Source organism: Manacus candei, unplaced genomic scaffold (assembly GCF_025592945.1).
Source record: "Manacus candei isolate 608988 ecotype Guabito, Panama unplaced genomic scaffold, ASM2559294v1 h1tg000023l, whole genome shotgun sequence".
Classification (NCBI taxonomy): domain Eukaryota; kingdom Metazoa; phylum Chordata; class Aves; order Passeriformes; family Pipridae; genus Manacus; species Manacus candei.
In genome coordinates this window covers 12,510,728-12,532,108 of record NW_026138071.1, presented here as the reverse complement: position 1 = coordinate 12,532,108, position 21,381 = coordinate 12,510,728, and the positions used below count along the sequence as shown (strand labels likewise).

General features: G+C 38.5%; 1 protein-coding gene across 2 annotated transcripts in view; it reads right to left on the bottom strand.

The window, feature by feature from the left end:
* ITGA6 (integrin subunit alpha 6) overlaps positions 1-21,381 on the bottom strand; it is a 130,343-nt gene that overhangs the window by 54,433 nt on the left and 54,529 nt on the right. The window contains exons 4-5 of one of the 2 annotated variants that reach the window (XM_051787370.1): positions 11,840-11,926; positions 1,925-2,132 (exon numbers count right to left, since the gene is read on the bottom strand). The gene's annotated coding sequence lies outside the window, so the exon portion shown is untranslated. The remainder of the gene's footprint in view (positions 1-1,924; positions 2,133-11,839; positions 11,927-21,381) is intronic. The other variant, XM_051787371.1, reaches the window with a different exon arrangement.

The window sequence follows — 21,381 nt, the reverse complement described above, 5'->3', positions numbered from 1 at the left end:
GGCTGGCCCTATCTAGAAACCAAAACATTGTGGTGAAGTAGGAACATAAAAATGCTCTATTGTAGATAGTAAAATTTGAACTACATTTGAAATAACAGTCTTATCACATTATGTAGACAATATCAAATCGCTACATTGCTTCACAACAGCTCTACTTCTAAATAAATTTGTTATATATGCTTAGTATTGCTGGGTGCATAGCCTTACCCCAATTTTGTGTTCATTGTAATAGAAGACATATTTGTGATTTACTTCAATTTGAACAGTGTTTTTTACTGAAGGTGATGATAGGGAATGCTACATAGTTTCAGTGTGTTTACTGTGTTATTTTGTAATTTTTGCTGCATCTACATAATCATAGGGCGATGTGCTACTTCCAGCTACAGTGTCCTGCTCCCTATCTCCCTTGCTTTTTGAGGTTTAAGGGAGAAATGACAGCAGCATACCACTGTCCACTGAGAGGGTTATTTTAACACACACTTTATTTGTAAAGTACCTGAGTTCTTTCATCTTTCGTGGATAACATTGCACAATGTATTGAAATAACTTGGGTAGCTAAAAACAGTCCGACCATGGCTATATATATGTATATTTACATATCTTTACAGATGCCACAGTGAGCCTGCATTCCAGTACTTCAGGCTAGGTCATGAAGGTATGTTATCTCCCCCTACAAAGGACCTACCCTTTGTGAATCCCTCAAAATTTTTTCCTTGCTTTGCTGGCTAAAGGTGCTTTTTCCTAAGGGGTATTGGAACACACTGTCAGCTGAATGCTGCTGGTGTGCCCGAGACAGTCTGGGGCTGAGTTCTGCCGAGAAACAGTAGCTCTGACAAGGTCACCATAGCTCTTGCCACATTTCCTGACATTTTTCTTTATCCAACAATTCCTCATCCTTTCTGGAACATCTGAATAATCTTTATTCCTGGAAACCTGGTACATCTTGGCCTTGCACAGACCCACACTGCAATTCTCAGAACTGCAAAAGAAGTATTTTCAAACACTGTAAAAGCTAGAAGTCCAAACATTGTGACTCGGACCTCCAGAGCTCCAAAATGTAACCAGACTTGGCATTCCATAATGTCAGTGACATTACACCATTGTAATAGCATTGTAATATAATAGCATTGTCATATAATAACATTGAGGTAATGGAGCAGAAACACCTGAAGACTGGAAGCACTATTTTATCAGAAGAGCATAAACTAAGAGTTGTATCAGCAGGACCTAAAACTGAATGTGAATACATTCAACAGAAATAAACGCCTCTAGTAAGACTCTGTTGTACAACAAACAACATCTTTTGAAAAGGCATTTGATTTCTTCCTAATCATTTTTAAGAGCAGTAGAAGAAGAACTTTTTTGCAATGACACTTTGCTAGGGTGAAGGGGAACTGAAAAGAAGCTGAAAACCTTAATGTAACAAATAGCCTCCCAGACAAAATGCTTTCAGATAACCACTTCTGTAAATTTTTACTTTAAAGGCACCTTGAATCAGAGCAAAAAATAAAAATATCAAAGTATCGAGCTCCTGTATTATTCTGGCATCACAAAACACAAGATTTTCAGTTCTCAGTGCAAGGAATGTTTTAGTCTGATTAGCATGATGTTAATACTTAGCCAGACCTTTCTTTTTTCATTATTACTACTGAGTCAACAGCAGCTTTTAGTATCTTGTGAGACAAGTTCCAACAAAGCTGCAGTATGATTTTTTCTGTGATTAGTAAATCAAGACTAGAACATATGCCCACACACATCCTCCACAGTCAATTCACAACAGAGGGAAGATGTTGGCAATCTCTGTTACACCATTCCTTGTTTTTATTCCAAAGATCAAAATCCACTCAGAAAGAGAGGGCATGGCCTGTGAAGACACTAACAAAAGGCTTCTTGATTAACCCCAAAAAGTGAGAGACTGCATTACCTGTACCACAAATCATCCTCTGCCAGGATTTTCCCAGTATGAAGGCATTCAAGAGGTAGCCACAGCTAGGAAGGTCTCACTCAAATCTCAAATCTCTAAGCAACATAGCTTCATTGGCAACACAGTTCCAGAAGTACAACAATAGGAGGCATTGTGATGTTTTAGGGACTCACAGGTGAACCCTTGGCTTTCTCCAAATCTTGAAAATCTGTGAAGTTCAAAGTTAGAGCTGTGATTTATTGAGGGGACAGGGCAAATAGTCACTTTTCTTAAGAGAATTGAAGAAAAGCCTCAATAGGACCCTAATACAATTTTGGCCACTGCAACATTGCTCCTTCCCCAACAATTACAATTATAAAATTACAATTTTTATTTTTTGAAATAACAGACTTATTGACTCAGAAAAAAGTTCACATAGCTCAATATCCTTCCTAAGAGCTGCCAATAGTAATCACCTTAGACTGTGTAATAGAGAGTGCCTTCTCTTGTTGTTGCCTGCCAGTGCTCTGCAGATTACAGACTTTGTTTGGCCATGAGTTCATTCAAACCACTGTATTTATTGACAGTTTCTACTTTATATAACTTAATTTATAATTATATTATTGACCTCTACAGCACAGTGGAAACAAGATATGTAATTAAATCGTGCACTCTGGGAAAAGGGACTTTCTGCTTCAAACTCCCCTGCCCAATAACTTCATTGTGTGTCCTACTGGGTTACAGTTCTCAGCGAATGAACATTTCATACTCATCTTATTCAAGTATTAATTTTTGTCATACACCACTTCAATCATCTGTTTTTACACAGAAGGCTCATTGTCCAATTCATATCTGAAATAGATATCATTATATGTTTCTAAACACTTTGGGCATTCTTTGTACTTTTATCATATGCCTTTTGAGACAGAATTGTGAGAATACCACACAACATTCAAGATGTAGCAAAGGCAAGGACTTACAGCAGTAGCATAATTAGATGCTCTGTGTCATATAGTATTCCATTAGTAATTCCTAATTTTCTAATTCTCTTTTTGACTGCTAGTAATCATTGAGATGATGGTGAACTTACCACAGGAAGATCAAGATCCTGAATGGAACAAGTTAATTCATAATCCATTTTTTAATTCAAGCAAATTGCTTTGTACATTATGAACCTTAGTCTTGTTATTTTGTTTCTCAGTCATTTATATATGAAAACCTTTCTTTAGAACCAGCTTTAGTCTTAACTCACAAAAAATTTTATAGAGGCAGCAAACACTAGCCCCCCTAATACTCACATCCCTTCCTAGGTTTTTAAACATGGCAAACAGCATATACCCCTCTGGGATCTGTCTCTAAGAGAAATATGTACTCCTCCCCTTTTCTTCAGCCATCTCATAATCTACAGAAGGATCTTCTCTTTATTGCATACCAGTTTCAGTTCTCGAGGGCTCAAAGTAACGTGAAAAATCCAAGGAGGTTGTGACAACTGACTCATCTTTTTATCTACAGGCTCATTGAAAGAATTCCAAGAGGCTTGATGTCCCTTTGCAAACTCCACATTTTCCATGTATTCACTAATACTGTTCTCATTACAATTCCTATCATGTTCCTGGTTGAGAATTCAACTCAGTTTCTGTAAATCTCCCAAGTACCCTATTTCAAACTTTCTCAAATGTACTCCCCTTTATTCCTCTGGTACCATGAAAAATGACAGTTAAAACTCCATTTTCGTACATGCACTCATTCAAATCTCAAGAACAGTAGTAAATCCATATAAAACTAACAATTAAGAAAATACTGAATCAACTGATGATGTACTAAGCAAATAGAATGAACACACATAAGCACACAGAATCTTTATTTCCATGCTCATAATTATGCACTTAAGTGCTGTTAGAACATGTGTAATTGCCAAACCAGAGCCTAAAAAAGGCTAGTTGCTATCTGTTCCTTATCCTCAGTCTTACCAAGCTGTGATCTCAGGAACTGAAGAAGCATCATGAACCCAGAAATCACGTCTGCCCTTCAGAAGGTTACAAATATCTCTTCCTCTTCACCCCTCAGATTAACAGGAGGCTGTAAGTCTGCCTAGTATAAATAATGCCAAATGCATCTACTCTTTTGAAGCAGGCTGCTGGTAGCAACTGGCTAATTGTTACAATTCAACTGGCAGCATAAAAATCCTCTTAGAAAGCAAGACTCCATTAAAATCTCTAATTTCCTTGGGCCCATGTTCATCTTCCAACAATGGCATCAGTAAAAACAAGTCATTTTTCAAGCAACACCAATTTTCTGAATTCTTCATGGTTTTTCATAGCTCAGCTGTACTGTCCTCTCATTTCTTATTTCATAATGAGAACTTGGACTACCCCTGTGTACTTAGTTGGTTTTTTTTCTTATTCATACAGCAACTCAGAACAAAAGCACTTCTAAAATATTTTATGAGAAGAGGTGTCTCTTTCATGTTAAAGAAGTTGCATGACTACAGTAAGCCAACACCTAAATATTTGTGTGCCTTGTCTCCACATGCCTTAGAGAGACATAACCTTAGGTGTTATTTATATGAATGCACATTCATGACTATAAAATTCTTGTCAGTTCCACATTATCATACTTACAAACTTTGTAGATGATTGCAGTCTCCTGGCTGAGCAATAACCTTCCAATGGATCAACCTCTGTCACCACAGCAGAACGGGGTTCTCAGCACAGACAGTTAATCTATACATAAGCAGGTGGGGCTCTGTGCTTTTTCTAAGACTAGGCAGGTGTTTCCCTTGCACCAAAAAGGATGGCACTTAAGTGTCAAAGTTCCACTATGGCATTATCTAGTAGTCAACACACTTCTCATTCTAATCCATACTATCCAACATAACTTTTCGTCTAATCCATAACATTCAGAAATCACATCCAACAAAATGAATTTGTACTTAAAGCAGCACAGCTGCTCCACTTGCTTGAAGCTTACTGCTTTTCCATACACTGCACATCTGACCCGTTTAAACTTCATAACACTCAATAATACATTATGAAGAATGGAAGTTCATTATTCAAAGGGATTAAAAAAATCTATAAAAACTTTATTTTAAAATTTGTAGCTAAGAAAGTAGTTTTTAACTGTAGGAAACCTGAAGATTTTTTCACAAATTACTAGTGGAAATGAAAGTGTATCTAAACAGAGAGGATACTTGTATGTTTCTAGAGAATAACAAGAAAGATTAGTTAGGACAGAGGCAACAGAAAGTACTGCTTTAAAAAGCCCTTTTTCACTAGTTGCTGTAAGTAATTTATTTTCTTGAAAACTGCAGTTGTAGAACTTCTAAAAAAATAAGACATCTTTTCTTTAAAGGGAAAATACAGCCACCCTGTTTTTCTAAAACTGTTTCAATATTTCATTTGTCAAAATCAGAAAAGGCACATTTGGAACGAATGAAACGGTGGCAGTGACAGCACTAAGGTTACAGCATTTTGAATCATCAGCTACGTTTCCCTCTTATTCCTATTCCCCCTTCCTTTCCTTTTTCTCTTTATAAAGCAGTAACTGGCACACTTGTTGTTATAAAACTTAGTATCTTGAGTACTTTACTTTTTTCTACTCTTTCATGGTATTTAGCTTGAATATGAGGGAACAGTTGGGAAGACAAATGAACCATTTAGTGATATTAAAGCCCTACTCTTGAAGATGCACATATGATGACTTTATTACATGAGTACTTTCAATATTTGTAAAGGAAGCAATCATTGGAATATAATTAGACATATGAATAAATAGATGGGAAAACTGAGGGCCTAGTAATCTTCTAAATATAGAAATTTACTCACTTTCTTATTTAGAACAAAGATATTCAAAACGAAATCTGTAGAGTTCTCAGACAAGGCCTGTGGATGCCTGACAATTCCTGGCTTTTGGACAGCATAGTCCAAAACACCCTTTTCAGAGAAATAGTTTGACGTGCTGAATGATGCAATCGCAATCTCAGTTCCTGCCCAGTGTCCATCATATCTCTTGAGTGGTACACATATTAACACAGAAAATATTCAGTTGCACCTCCCTTCCCTTCCCCTGCTCTTTCCCAGAACACAGGAATCTGGTGGGAAACTATGCAAAGCAGGTGCTCAGTGTCACCACATGTGGACACCTCAGCCAGCACAACACTACCACTCTGTTGTCACCTTTTGTGGTTCTTGTGAAAGTGCCACTGCAACTGTAGGACGTAGCTTCTGGCCAGGGTAATGAACAGGAAACCAGAAATTAGGACTTTAAAGCATTTTCAGTTGAGACTTTGGTTTATGCCACTGTCTTTTTTTTGTCCACCCATATATATATTTATCTTTATTTCCTTAAAATGAAAGCCAGGTAAGAGTTGCTATTTCTCAATTCCTCTCCTCATTGCTAGGTGTTCCATTTGTGGCTAAGAGGCCACAGCAGTCTCTTCTGAGCAGAGGAACTGCTCCTCTCTAACTCCCTCCAGCTACACCAGCTGGGGAGGGAGAACCTGCTGGCTCCTGGAGACGAAGTTGGTGTTGCAGCTGGGACCTCACAGTTGCCACACTGACAGCTGGTAAAAGCATGCAGGCAATCCCTATCGACCCTGGGCTGCACTGTCGAATGTGCTGCACAGCACCAGCCAGCTATTAATAAATACAGGAGTGAAACCAAATGCCTCTGCTTTGACTTCTTTAAATGGCCAAACTCAGCCTTCCAACTGGCCTATTTCTGGTCATCCATCCGTCCCCCCATTCCAGCACAGGAGCTCCCCCATCCAGGCATAAAATTCCAGCTGACTTAGCAAGGTCTGTGTTACAACCACAGCAAGATGTGGAATTAGCAAGTATGAGGATTTAACAAAGTGAATTTTCTTGCTATTCAAGCCATCCTGTAACACATGAAAGAAATTGCACTTGCACAGCAGTACCTTACCCATTAATCCCTTAGGTTTTTGCATCTCTGTCTGTCCTCCAGTCCCACTCAATAAATACAACTTCATATTTGATATTCTGACCCCCTTTTCTGCATTAGAGAAGTCCCTGACTTACAAAGCACACAACAGAAGACCTCCTCCCTAAGTTTGCCCAGACCATCTCTGAGGTCAGGAAAGGTTTGCATGGATACAACAGTCTGTCTGGCTGTGAGAACACACACATAACCAAAATCATCATACTACATATGCACTAAACATGCATCTAAGGTAAATGTCCTTGTAAACCAACAGACAAACAACCAAACCCCTCAACATAATAAGGATTTAGAAGAAAAGACTCTTGTTTCTAAAACAGAACAACATTCTAAAAACTGATGACATTTCCCTGTTTTCTTCAGCATAAGTGGAATTTCAAGTCTCCTCATGAAATTCTGCAGTAAACATTCTTTATTATTTTGGCACTTTATTAACTATTTTGGGGACTGACTTACATGGAATATTCCACATATAATGTCCTTGGTAGCAGATATGAATTTTATAAAACTCCAGTACTGTCCATTGCTGCATACAGGTAAACTCTTCCAAATGAAACACAATGGTATTACTGGGGTGTAGAAGAATCATCATTCTGTCTGATGCAAGAGAAACTCCTAAAAAGCTTTACAGGGAGAATAATCAGTCTTTGTAACTGCTCTCCTCTTTAGAGGTTTGGAGTTGGCTTGTTTCCTTTCAAGTGCCAAAAAACTCTAGAGGGGAAGCAGTTGTTTCCTGCATACCAAAATGCTTTGTCATTTACCCAAAAAAAATGCCTGAAATAGTTGATAACATTTCCCCTCCTTTCCAAATAAATGTGTAAATATGTAGAAAAAAGTTGCTCTGTCTTCTCAATCCTCTCATTCATCTTTGACACTGATCAATCTACTTCCAGTGGTCAGTGCTCTCCTGGACAGCAGAAGAGGACATGTCTTGAATTTCCAATTCTCACTCCAGCTGTGAAGTCTCTCCTTCCTCTCCCACAGCATTTAGCAGGGAATGTTTATGGGTGCTTCAGGAGAGCTGAATAGCCTTTTTTAAGGAGTGGCTTGGGCCACAAGGACAAAAAGGGCACTGGCAGGAAACTGGTGGTGCAGGAACTGTCACAGGATCTCCAACATAGTATCAAGGGGTGACACAACGAGGATATTCAAGAAATCGTTCAGTGAAGTGAGTCAGTAAATCTCTTCTCAGAGATCATTGATGTCCCAGCATAGTGCATCAGTAAGTATGACTGGGTTCTGTAGAGATCCAGAATGTGATGGAAAATGTCAGTAAAAGTTTTTCTTAGCTCCAAAGAGTACCTTCTACACACCCTGTCCTCACAGAGGTGGGAGAGGCTGCCTCTCCCCATGGCAGCCCCACACTTTACCACATCCTTTTTGTCCTCACTACTGGTTTTCACGGTTGATAGGTGTGTTCACCCATTTACACACCTTTGCTAGTATCATGGGACAAAGCAGATACAGCTCTTGAAGCTTCAGGGAAAACCCTGAAAAAAATGAAGCAGAAATGGAATAACCAGGAACCTACTGATGTAATGACACAACATGAAGCCCCAAACACCGTTCTTCCACAGACTTGAGATATCACATGAAGTATTCTGGTTTTTATTCCTCTGTTCTTTCTCTGTAGTCTCATCGTATGCAATGCTTAGCCAGCTGCACCCAGCCCTCACCCTAAATAAAATAAAACAACAGCCACAGCATCTGACCAGCAGGCATGCAAGCAATACAAATTTCTTGGCAGATTTTAGATTCTAGCTTGCAGCAGAAAAGAATTGTAATAATTCTATAAACTGAGATTTTCCAACAGCTACTGGGAATTGCTGGCTGTTGTCTTGGGACAAAGACAAAGACAGCAGCACTTCTTGCAGTGGCCACATACAACATCATTATGGAGCCTCGGGTGACTTCAGCACACTAATGCTGATAATGAGCTTGTGGCAGTGCAGATGATCACACATGGATGAGCATTCAATTACTCACCCCATGGTTAACACACAGTGAAAGCAAAGACTACAGCCACACAGGCCTCCATTTCATTTCACAAAGTGCCACTAAATATCCATCAAATAATGACAGCTTTATCCCAAGTGCTGAGCAGGGGGTGGCCCATCTTGTTTTGCAGAGCCTGCGGAAAACCAGCTCAGGCCCTCACCCACTGATATGGGGGCAATGCCACTTGGCCCAGGCAGGACCTGAACTGATGACTTCAAGACAAAAATATTCTTACTTCATTCTCTGCCCCCAATACCCTCCCAGCCTTCTTACTGCAACAATATCACAAATGTGAAGATTGTGACCTCACCAAAATGGTGATTAAGTTCAAATATTACTAAATAATAAATCAGATTATTATTTAAAAAAACAGCACTAAAAATATTTTTACTGCTTTAAGAGTAGATTATTTAATTTACTAAGATGTGGTTTTCTAAAAGCAAAATTATATTAAAAAAAACAAACCCACAACAAATCGAACAAAACAAAAAAAACCCAAACAAAAAACCCCAGATGTTTCTCTTAGGTCAATTCTTTCAGAGTTGGTGCAAGCCATCCTTTAAAATTCTCTAAGCTTTGCCATAAAAATTATTTGGAGAGCTAGCAGAAGTGTGATGCTAGCAATTCATTTAACTTCTGGGCACAACTTTTGCTTCCAAACTGTGAACTAAATACAAAGTGGAAATAGTTTCCATTTGGTAACTGTAGGTAGGCTGCCCTTGTCCTGTAGAAGTTGAACCCAGGTACAACCCTGAACTGTGATATTTGGAACCAAATTATGTCATTCAGAGTTGTTGCTATTTTGTGAGCACAAAAATGCAAGTGCTTACACCAATCCCTGCATAACTATTTCAGCACAGTATTTAAAATGGTCAAAGTGGTAGATGACAAAACAAAATTAGCATTTCCATCTTCTTGTCTCAGTCACTTCTGAAACAAAACCGATTTAAGATGAAAAGTTTCAAGGTATCAAGTTTTTTTATCAAGAGCTTACTGCCAGATCTGCCCAGCTCAGTCCCAAGAGCTACAGGGGAGTAAGTGTGGATGGAGATTTACTTAGACACAGTAGGGCATCATTTACATGGGACGATTTTCTAGTGATGCACACACAATACAGTGACACAAAAACCTGCTCTACTCTCACTTAACTCTCCTCCCAGATGATATAAGATGAAATGGTCCTTCTGAATCTGAGATGCAAGTGCTCGCGTTCATGCTCATGTTATGACAAGAGCAAAGCCTGGACCATACTGCAGAAAGGACATGGACCAGCTGACCTGGGTGCTGCCATGCAGAACCTGCCCATGAGTTCCTAAGTGTTTAAACTTTAAAATAAAGAGAAAAATGAGCACTGCAACATCAGTTATTGTTGGAGAGTAAGATGGTTGCTATGACCAGTTTTAGAAATGAGTAATGTAGACCATAAATACAGAACATAACAACATTTCTGGAGACCAGTTGCATTGAACTCCAGTTCTCTAACTGAACCTGGGTACTCTTTTTGAAGACAAAAGGTTCCTGTCCCCCAGCTTGAAGTAGGATCTCTTTTTTTTCTTTTTTGATGATGGAAACAGTGTTGTGGCTACTATCATTACGGGGAAAAAAAATTAAAATAAAAAAAAGAAAGACAAAAAAAATCTTCAGCTATACAGTCAAAATCTAAGCTCTCAAGTTTTGCTGAGCTTCAGACTCAGGCCATCCCCACATTTGCAATGTCATATAGAAAAACAAAAACAAATGTAAAAGGGACAGAGAAGTCATGCATGACAATTGAAACTAGAATCAGCAGATTCCCCAGCCCCCACCCCCACCCCAATCCAGCATTAAAAGGAAAAAAAAAATTATGCCATTTGCATTTTGTATTTGCTGATGAATTTTTTACACCACTGCAGATATTTTTAAGTAATAATATTGTCACAATGGTTGTAGAACAAATTTGTGACTAAACAGATAAAAATGCCTATGAAGGACCCAGCAGCAACCATTTAGGGAATGGATTCCTTGGAACTGAGCATTCATAATCCAGTGCCTACTGTGCATTCAGTCCCTTCAATGGCTATGGTAATTAGGTTGTCTCATGTTATTGTGACCTACAATCTATCTATGGGGACACTCCAGGGGAGCTCTGGGTTCTAAATCTACTAATTTCACATTTAGAAAGACTCAGGCATGACAACAATGCTGAATTGATATGCAGAACATTCAGATAATTTTAAACACTTGAATCATTGTCCTCACATGTAAAAAGATCAGGGCTTCCTTCAAGCACACATTGTGCAAATTCACTGGGTGTGTCACATCATACTGAAAGGATGTTTGCTGAAATGCAAGGGGGCCATGGAAGTGGTAGTTGATTAAGTGGAAAATAAGGAGCCTTGGGCACAATGACCTTTATAAACCATGCACAGAATTTAAGCTGAGATTTACAGCAAACTTTTATAGTCAGTTTTTTCTATACTGATAGAAAATAAAGTAATAAATCAGAGTATATGGTTAGTTTCTGGCATAAGCTAGAACCATCTTAGGAAATTTTGTTCAGTCATTTACTTTCTGGCTTTAGCAATATAATATCACTTGACTCAATCCTAATAAACAGGTCAGACAAAGCTACTGTCTAGTAATACCATCATGTTAAATAGTTCCTCAGTGCCGTCGTATTTGCAGTCCTGGATGACTTAATAACGTGGTCTCACTCTGCTCATACATTATAGGCCAGTGGGTAATCATACGGAAACTTTGCAAACAAGTTTCCAGTTTAGGCCAGAGCATCAACCCAGACCAGACAAACAACCTACAGTCTCATTCTTTATGAGAGCTTTGGGGATCTTCTTACCACCTCCTTTCCTCAAATCTAACCCAACTGCCATTTCTCAGAGACAGGTCACAACACGCAAATATTCCCTACAAATTTCTGGATTTTGACAGATGAGCTCTGAGTGCCTTCCAGCAGCTGCTCTTTCAGGACATCACTAAACCCACCCTTGCAGCCCTTCACCAGCAGCTCAAGCGAGAGCAGGAGTCTGGGGATGAGAGATGGGAGGCAGAAGTACACATTTCCCTTTGGCCCTGTCAGAGAATGGAAAGAAAGAGGTGGGCAGACACCTTAGAGTGACAAAAATCAAATTGCCTTGCAGGATTTGCTAAGTCTTCCAGAGCCCTATTAATGCAATAAATTCATTTTTGGGAGGGTCAAAAAAACTCAAATCACTGACACAGTGAATGCTTAAAATTACACCCTATGAGTTAGATTGAATACAAAGTATATACAGGTTCTCCTGTGAGAAAACTGAATGCATTTATCTTTTTAATTGAATCTGGCCATATAAAATGATCCTGTTAAGTAGATTAGAAATCTTATGTACTGGGCCTCCTGTGGTTTGCCTTTAATATCTGCGCATTCAATTACTGTTTTCAAAAAGCAGGAATTATTCACTGCAATCCTAATGCTGTATTTATTTAGGATTTTGGCCTATTTTAAGATTAGGCCTGACTTAATTGTACCAAACTATCAGCAATGTTGGAGTCAGACTGTTGTAACTCAATATCACATATCTGCATTCTGTAAATCTGTGAAGAAGAAAAAGAGAATATTTCCTCTTGCTACTGCTGGAATAAAATTAGAGGATGTCTGGGGAGACTGAAAAGCAGTTTGATCCAAATATTCCAGTAAAATATTTTTTTTTTTTAATGCAAAAAGCTGAGACTGAAAACTGTTCTACTAAAAAATAGGTACAACATCAGGGGGAAATCAAAGTTACATCTCCCTGAGTAATTCATAGGGAAAAATTAACTGTCATAGCAAGAAAGCATTGCAAGAATCTGCATTATGGACTGGAGCTTCCATCAACTGCTGCTTGGAACATGCATTAGGAACAGGTGAATAGTCAGTCATTCCTATCTTTTCCTTGCAAGAGATTCACTGACATCTCAACTTAAGGTATCTCAGCAGTGATCAACCAGACACTGCCCAGGCCAAGGGTAGAGAACAGCCCTCTCCTCTCACCACTCAACATCATCCTTCAGCATCAGCAGCAGTTCCTTCACAACAGGAGTGCTCCTCTCAGCTTTTGCAAGACAAGGAGGTAACCTTAAAAGATTAAGGGAAATGGGATCAAAGGACCTTCAGATTTCTATTACATTGTCCCCATTTCTGCATTTATGCCTGAAATGTCACAGCAAATTACAACTATATGCTTTCTCTCTAAATCATTTGTTATCAATTTTCTTTGTTCAACCATTAGCTGTGTAAGCATATGTATGGACATCTACTTATTTATTTCTAGCCTGTCTATTCCTCACTCACATTGCAATTCCTAGAGAGATTCCCATCACAGTTTTTAGAAAAGCCTTCTTAAGCATCATGCTAAAGCTCTTGCAGAAATCCTAGCCTTGACCTTGCTCTAGGTGAAAAGTACTGCAGAAGTTCAGCACAGTTGCATGTGGTCCCAACTCTGGAGCTTTACAGATTATATAATTTATCTAATGAAGATGAAGTGTTACCTTTTAAAAAGAGGTTAAAGAACATGGACAGCAGCTGCAAGGACATGAAAAAATGCAATTCCCAGGAAAACATTTGCTTTCATCAGTCAGCAAAATAGTGCTGTAAATCTGCACTATATTTGTCACAGGGTAAAAAAAGTAAGAAGATAGTTATCAAGAGTCTGGTTGCGTTTCCTGTGTGTGCAAAATGATCATTTGTTGCAAAATCAGTGTTTTGCACAGATTAACAACAGTCACCAGAGTTTACAATGCAAGACAATATAAGCTTTCATAATAAAGAGTAAAAGCCTCAGACATCAAAAAAAAAAGGCATCCATAAATATAAAGCTATAGGTACTCTGGAATTCTCTACCAGAAGTGAGTAACAAAGATAGACAGATTTAGACCTTACTTGTGACAACTACAATACTATTAAGCATCAACTGAAAGCAGTTTCAAAAAACACCACACTCCAAGCTTCCAATTTAGACTGACTTTTTTTAAATTTTTTTTTCCTAAATAACTACATAGCGTACCTGTACTTAAAAAACAAGCAGGCATTCTTTAATTCACAGCATACAGACAGCACTATGCCAAATACCCTCAAAATTTGAAAGCATGTAATTTACCCTTTTGTCCTCTAGTATACAAAGCCAAGGAATTTCTCAGTTTAATTAAATAAACATGGCATTTTTCAGAAAATATCTGTAATATAGAAGATGTAAATGTTTCTACTATTATTGGTAGAAAAAATAGATAAAAAATCTAGAAAAAAAAAAATAAAATTACTTTGAGGTGTTCATTTCTACCTTACACGGAACAGATGATGCCAAAGAGTTCAGAGACTTCATTACAAGGTGGTTGTTATCAAAAAAGAAGTATTCTAAAAATGTAGAGGCCTCAAATGATTTGTTTAGATTTTGAAATAGACAATCTGTCTGAAATTCTAGCCACACATTGAAGTAGAGCTGAAGAATTTTGCCTTTGGGACTTCTCTTATACACAAAATACATGTTTATTGTGGAATAGTTCTGTAAGGTATACATGAGTCATTTTAAACCACAGTATTTCCCAGATAAACACAACTGCTGTGTTTATAATGAAAATTAATGCAGTTACGTAGATAGTTCATTCCATAAAACATCTGACAGAATGGAAGAGGTATTTGACAAGTCCTAACTGGCATTTTTTCTTTGTTTTCAGGTTGTGAAAGAAAAAGCAGTGAAAAGTATATTCAGAAAGAAAACTCTGCTTGAAAACATCCTTTCCACAAAAAGTTGAGTGCAATTGCAGGGATCAGTAAGGGAAATTAGGTGGAAAAAGCCTGGTTACTCCTGCGATCAAACCACCATGTAGCTAAGACTGGGCCCTGTGGTGCTTACTTTCATACAAATTACTAACTAATCTCACCCTTGTTTGACACAACAAAGGGCCAAATTACACAGCTGTTCATTTCCAGGTGTTTCTTATATATTGCCATTACTTAATTGTTCATTCACCTCGGTCAGTGAGGCTCCAGGAGTCAGAGCCAATCATTCCCATTCCTCTGAACTTTTTTAAGAACCTATCCCATATTTTCCACTTTACACACAAGGAACAGTATCACAGGTCTCCGAGAGAACAATATCTTGCACAAAAGCAGTTGACACCTGAGCCTCCCCGGACTCAAACAGAACACAATGCAGAAGTCAAGGAGAAAAACACAAATCTGAATGTGTTCCTATAGTTACTAAACTTTAAAAATTAACTGGATTTTTAAGGATAATTTTGAAGGAAAAGTGGGTAGCTAACATGTCAAGACAAAGAATGGAGTTGATGCTAATGACCTTGACTGTCTTACTGCTTAGTAAGCTAATTATATTAAACAGAACCAGAGCAGAGGAAATTAGAAGGCATGTTGATGTTTCTATTCCTTCCAAAGCAAAACAGCAGCCAGCATGATGTAGGAAAGCCCCTTCAGGTTACATACACCGAGAAAGCTATTGTATATAGAATACAAGAAGAGCCAAACAAACAGTCTAAGTATATTTGGGTTTTAATAGCCAAAGGCTATCTCTACTGTGGCTGTGCCCTCATATATTACAAATGCTCTGTAAAGCAGAAACCCACGTTCCGTGTCAGACCCTGAAAGAATATTAAAGTGCAACTGAAGTGAAAAACAGAAATTATCTCCTGGAGCCCAATGTGTTTGATAATCTTGGAATGGGTAATTAAACTCTTCTGCAGTCTTTTGGAGGAGCTTTCAAGAAGTCTTTTGCAAGGAGATATTTTCTGAATTTGTGTCACAAAGCTAAGCTATTTGCAAGTTACTATCCCCAAAACATGACTTCTGGAGCTCTATAAGAATTATGTAAACTCTGTAGAAATAGTCCTGGGCTCACAAACATGCCTAGCAGCTGATATAGCTACCTCTAAACACCCACCCTCCCGTGGGGGGATAGCAGTGCTCCTGAAAAGCTGGATAGACAGCACATGCTAACCCATCCATACCTGTTTCTCACCCTTGTGGTGTGAGCATGAAACCACTCTTCTAACAGAAAAAAACCCATGATATTTCTTTTGCTAAAGTGTGATGTAAAAGATGGGAAATAATCTAGATAAGCCATTAATTTTAAATTAGAAAAGCATAACCCTTTTGAGATGGAGGAAAAACAACAAGCGGCCATTTTATCACGAGCATGATCCCAACCTACCAATCCCATTTTTTTACTGTACCTCCAGAAAACCTTAACCCTGATGGCATAAGTATCCTGGAGACCCACACTCTACAGTACGCAGTGACCCAACCAGAGATACTTATGCATTCAAGGCTATGTCTGCCTGCCACAGCTAAGACAATATCATGACCAATAATTTAATTACACAAAGACCAGGAAATTCAGAGAGTGACAGCTGCCATTCTCACACATAGCGCTTACCTCAGGCACCAAGTCAGCATCAAGGACTATATGTGCACAAGGAGATTTGTTGCTGCAAACCTGTGTATTTAAACGTAGCACTAACACAGCAGCACTCTGTGCAGAACTCACAAACTGTCAGGTATGTAAAACAACAGAAATATCTCAATTTCTTGACACAAATGAAAAAGCAGAGAACAGCATTTCAGCTGCTGTAAGTTGCCTTCAGAAGCAGCAGGCCAGCTGGAACACCATCCATGCTTCCCTAAGGTTTGCCCCACCATGAGACTCCCTCCTGCTCCTCCTCAGGTCTGCTGGACCGTCTGACTCCTCCATGCACTCAAGTGAACTCAGTGCAGCCTGGTGAGCAAGCTGTGCAGAATTTTTAAGTTACAAAACCCACGTTCAAGTTTGCCAAAACCAGTGACCTACATCTAAGAGTAATTAAAATATCTCAAACAAAAAAAAAAAAAAAAAAAAAGGGAGGAAGGGGGCAAGAGGTTGATTCTTTCAGGTGTTTTGCTTTATGTTCTAGTGAAACAGCACCTCATGAAGCAGCTACTCCCCAAAATCATCTTAGCTGAAACATTGCTGCCTCAGCTACTTAGTGAAATGCTGGTCTCCTCCCTCCCCCCAGTCCCACAATCCTTTCTCAGCTCAGGAGGGCTCTATTTGCAATGCTACACAGAAGGATTAGTTGTTTCAACTTGTCTGTTTTCCTACTTCCAAACAGCTTCAACCATGTCTCTTTTGACTGATCTCAATAACATTTTACTCATGACTCTACCCTTTTCCTTCCCCTCCAAAAAGATAACCAAGCAATTTGTCTTGATATCAGTACAAAATCAAACCAGAATGTGAAAATACGCATTAATTTTAAATAATGCTTCTGCAGTCCTGCATCTCTCAACTGAACAAGCATTTTCTGCACTTGAACCTCTAGACAAAGCAACACCAGAAAACACGCATTAAGCGAGCTATGAAACAACAGACTTTAACACCATTACTCTTCTCCTAGATTTACCACTGCTATATTCTGTGATCTCAGACAAACCATTCAGCTTGCACTTCAGCCTTCTTAACTGTAAAACAGGTATAATGCATGCTAAAGCACCTCAGAATGCTTTAAAAGTTTTGAAATTGAAAGACACTTTGAAAAGATGGCTCTAAGTACCAACTATTATTTTCATAGAATACAGACTGCACTAATAAGGGAAAAAATATCCCAACTGCATAATCACGTTTCGAACACTAGCTTGTGTATATACGCCAGAGGAATTTCAAAGGTAGTGTCATATTTTTAAACCACGTGTGCCACTACCATATTTAATAGAAATCATCACAAGTCTTTTTGTGCCATCAGTCTTTGTAATAAAAGCATTTGGTTTTGTGCTAGGCTATAATGGCTCTGCAAGAGCTGTCAAGATGTATCATATCAAAAATCCATGCACTAAAAAAAAGAAGTGGTTACCCAAAGAGGGTTTGGTACTTCAGAGGCATTAGAATCTATTTCGTTAATAACACATATTTGTGCACTTGTGGGGTTTGTGGCTCAGCTTGATCATATTGCAGTATTACCCATTCTCTCCAAGAGGCTTTTGTTGTGGCACTCCAAGGGCAGATCCTCAAACAACCACAGTAAGTGTTCAGTAGCACCCAGACGAGAGAGGCTCAGGTGCCAGGAGCCCTGACAAACCCCAAAGCTGCTGTGACATCAGCACTATGAGGATTTACTCACAGTGCATCAATGTCTAGTTGAATATTTTGTGTACAACCTGATTCAGTAGCCAGTTGAGAGCATGAAATCATGCAGTGTTCCAGGCTCGGAAGAACTGTTACCTGACAACAGGGTTTTCCACTGTGAGGTTGTCAGAGATACCAGCAAAAGACATCTAAGAAGTGTTCTCTGACTCATGCAGTTCCCAGGGACGAGGCCACATGCAAAGGTGTTTGCATCGAAGGAACCAGCATAGCTTAGTAACTCCTCTTTGTGAACATTTATCAGGGCAAGACCTTTCTCCATGACTTTCCAGTATCTGGTTTTAAATCTGCACAGCCCTAGTTGAGGAAAGAATAAAGATATATCATTTAATGGGCTTTATATGATTTCTCATAAATGCCAAGAAACATAGGATCTTGAGTGATAAACAACTTTCTTGAGAAATAATTAACCATTCTTTACTGAAAATACTGTGAAACCATTTCTTTAAAATACGGTCAGCTTCTGTTTTACCAAAGATTTTAGGTCAAACAGTCTTTCAGTACGAATTTATACTGCAAAAAGAAGAAAAACTCAATACAAAAGAACCACCCAATAATTATAGAGAAGGGTAAGATTTCTGCCCCCTGAAATTATACAAGAATTACTAGATTCAACATCATTATATGAGTTGTAGGTAGAACTATGATCCTACTAATTGCATCAAAAGTAAAGACTGTCAACACTGTTTCAAAATATTTCAAAGCAAGTTAAGGTATCATACTCAACTTGCCATTGTCACATATACATTTGCCTTGAAGTTAGAGGTCGAGAAACAAGGAGCTTTAAAAGAGAAGTTATTCAACCAAGAAGGCTAAATGAAGAACTCATAAGCAAAGGGCATGTCCTGAAATAGCTGAAGCATAAAAAGCAAAAGTAGAGTTTAAATACAGTTCAAAACTGATGAAATCTGTCTAAAGCAGCAAAAGATGGATGGATTTCTGGGGGAGCAGAGGAACAGAAATCACACATTTCTATTGGAAGTGTTTCAAACTAAGAGCACTGTACATTTTTCTAAGCTGTCTTACTCTACAGGACTCTGTGGTATTGAACCCACAGAAAATTCATCCTGTTATGTTACAATATTGGGGGTTTATCCTGTTTTGTATGTTGGCAAAGAAGAGGCATTGCTGTGAGAAACAAAAGATGTTCAGTAGCATGCAGATCTTCCATAACATGCATGCCAGATTATAGTATCAGAAGAGAGAGAAAGAGATAGTCAAGCACTGGTGTTTCCTTGGGGATATTCTCAAACAAGGAATAATATATTAATCCCCCTGAAAGTCAAGCAAGATTTTTACCACTGATTTCAAGGAAACTGGACCTTGGTTTCTTAGAACTAACAGTATCTTGTGTCCAGTAAAACATTATATATATATATATATATATATATATATATATATATATATATGAATAAAATCCTTATTACATAAAAAGCTGGTTTATACCACTCTAGCAGTGTACACTTCATGTTCATTTACACTGTCACAATCCTGAAACAGTGCCAAGCCAGAAAAGCCAGACCCAAGAGAATGTATTTTTCCCAGAGGTATGCATTTTGATGAAAATAATATCTTCTACTCTCCTACAGTAGAAGATTTCAGCTATGCAGCTTTCAGAGTCAACTTTCATTTCTTTGTATGTTAACAGGCTTCTCCTTTTTAGCTAGCTATATGATTTCCTTTCTCACAGTTATCATGGATTGTGCCAAGGTTAACTGCCAGCCTTGGACCATCAGCAGTCTATTGAGATGAAGGAGCTCCTTGCAGAATATAAATGAAATCCAGAGCTGGTAAATATACATTGATCAGATGAAGCCAAATCTGGACATACCACATACATCAACACTGCAGCAGTGCTGCTGCCATCTATTTATGAGTTTTTTTCCACAACATTTTTGTCAGGTTTATTTTAAAGCTAACATCTTTTTTGGTACAACACCTACTTCTCTAAAGTACTGAGGTCAGTGAAAGAGACATCTTGCAAGGTGGCTTGAAGAAGGGTGAAGTAAGTAAGAAGGGCACCACAGACAGTCTACTATCTATCTCACTAGTCTAAAACTATGGGAGGGTTTGTATCCACATCTGAGCTTTGTGACAGTTCACAGTTTTCTGAGTCGTCATGTAACAATGGCAACAACAGCAAAAACAGTCCTCCAAAGTTTTAGCTGAGTTAAGAAAACTTTTTTCAAGGTTGTACTGCTTTCTCCCTGCCCCTGCCAGTCCTTGGAGGACAAGAAAATAAGAAAGGGGGGTGGGTGTGGGTGTGAGAAAGTTTCAAAAGAACTTCAGTTCAAAGGTTTGGGTCACTGCTTATCACTCGCTCAACTGTTCTTTGATTTTAAATCCTTAATATTTTAAAATAAGGCCACTTAGCCACTTGTCTTTACTGAAAACATAACTAACTTCTTCCACAGTTTGTGAAACAGACTGTGCTGTAAGCAAAGTGCTGCACATCCTGCTGTTTATCTCAAGGTTATGCTGAGCGTCAAACAAGTTATTTGGCCCACGTTTAGTTCAATATTATTTCCCAGTGTGGACTGAAAGTTTACCAGCAGAGTTAGTGGAGCAAAGCAAAGAAGGCTTAACAGAAGCACTGTATAGTTCCAGTCCACCAGTTGATGAAATCTGACTTTTCCCCTACAATATCAATTAATTACACTTTTCAATAAAATTGACATAACAGCTGCACTCCCCTAGAGGACCAGATCTAGGATGTTCATTTCTGGGTTTTGTTTGCCTCTGCCCACCCATGCCTTTATTCCTGCAACTGGAGGGAAGAGTAAATGGGAATAGTGAGAAAATATGTTGCTGTCTTCACACTTGGCTTGGTTTCCAGCTTCAGTGATGAGAAACTGCCAGCTTTCTGATGTTCACGTAAACATTAAAATAGACCTCTAGCTCAAATGAGACTTCAAGAGACAAAACACATGCAAAATGCAACTTCAGAGAAAGAAATTGAAAATTTGTACCCAAAGCGAGTCCTGGTTCTGCTAAATCAACAAGCAGCTGGTGAAGAGATTTAGGGGTATATGCGTGTTCAAGCTTGATAATGAGCTGTGATGGAAGATGACTCAGCTGAGCAGTGAGTCATCTGAGCTAGAAAAGAGAAAGCTGAAGTATAGATAAAGTTCTTTATCAGAAAAGGCTGGCTGGTGGTTTTGTCCTTGATTGAAAACCCTGGCAATCTGCTGATAATGAGTTTGTAAACACTCTCAGGATAAAATACTTCAGCAAACAATAATAGATTTTGAAGGCAGTTTTCACCTATTAAAGAAAAAAACAAACAAAACCAACCAACCAAAGCAAAACAAAAACCCCAAGAATAAAACCAAGGACTTCACCAAATTCCAAGAAAGAAAGGTTAACTACCTAGAAAAAAGCAAA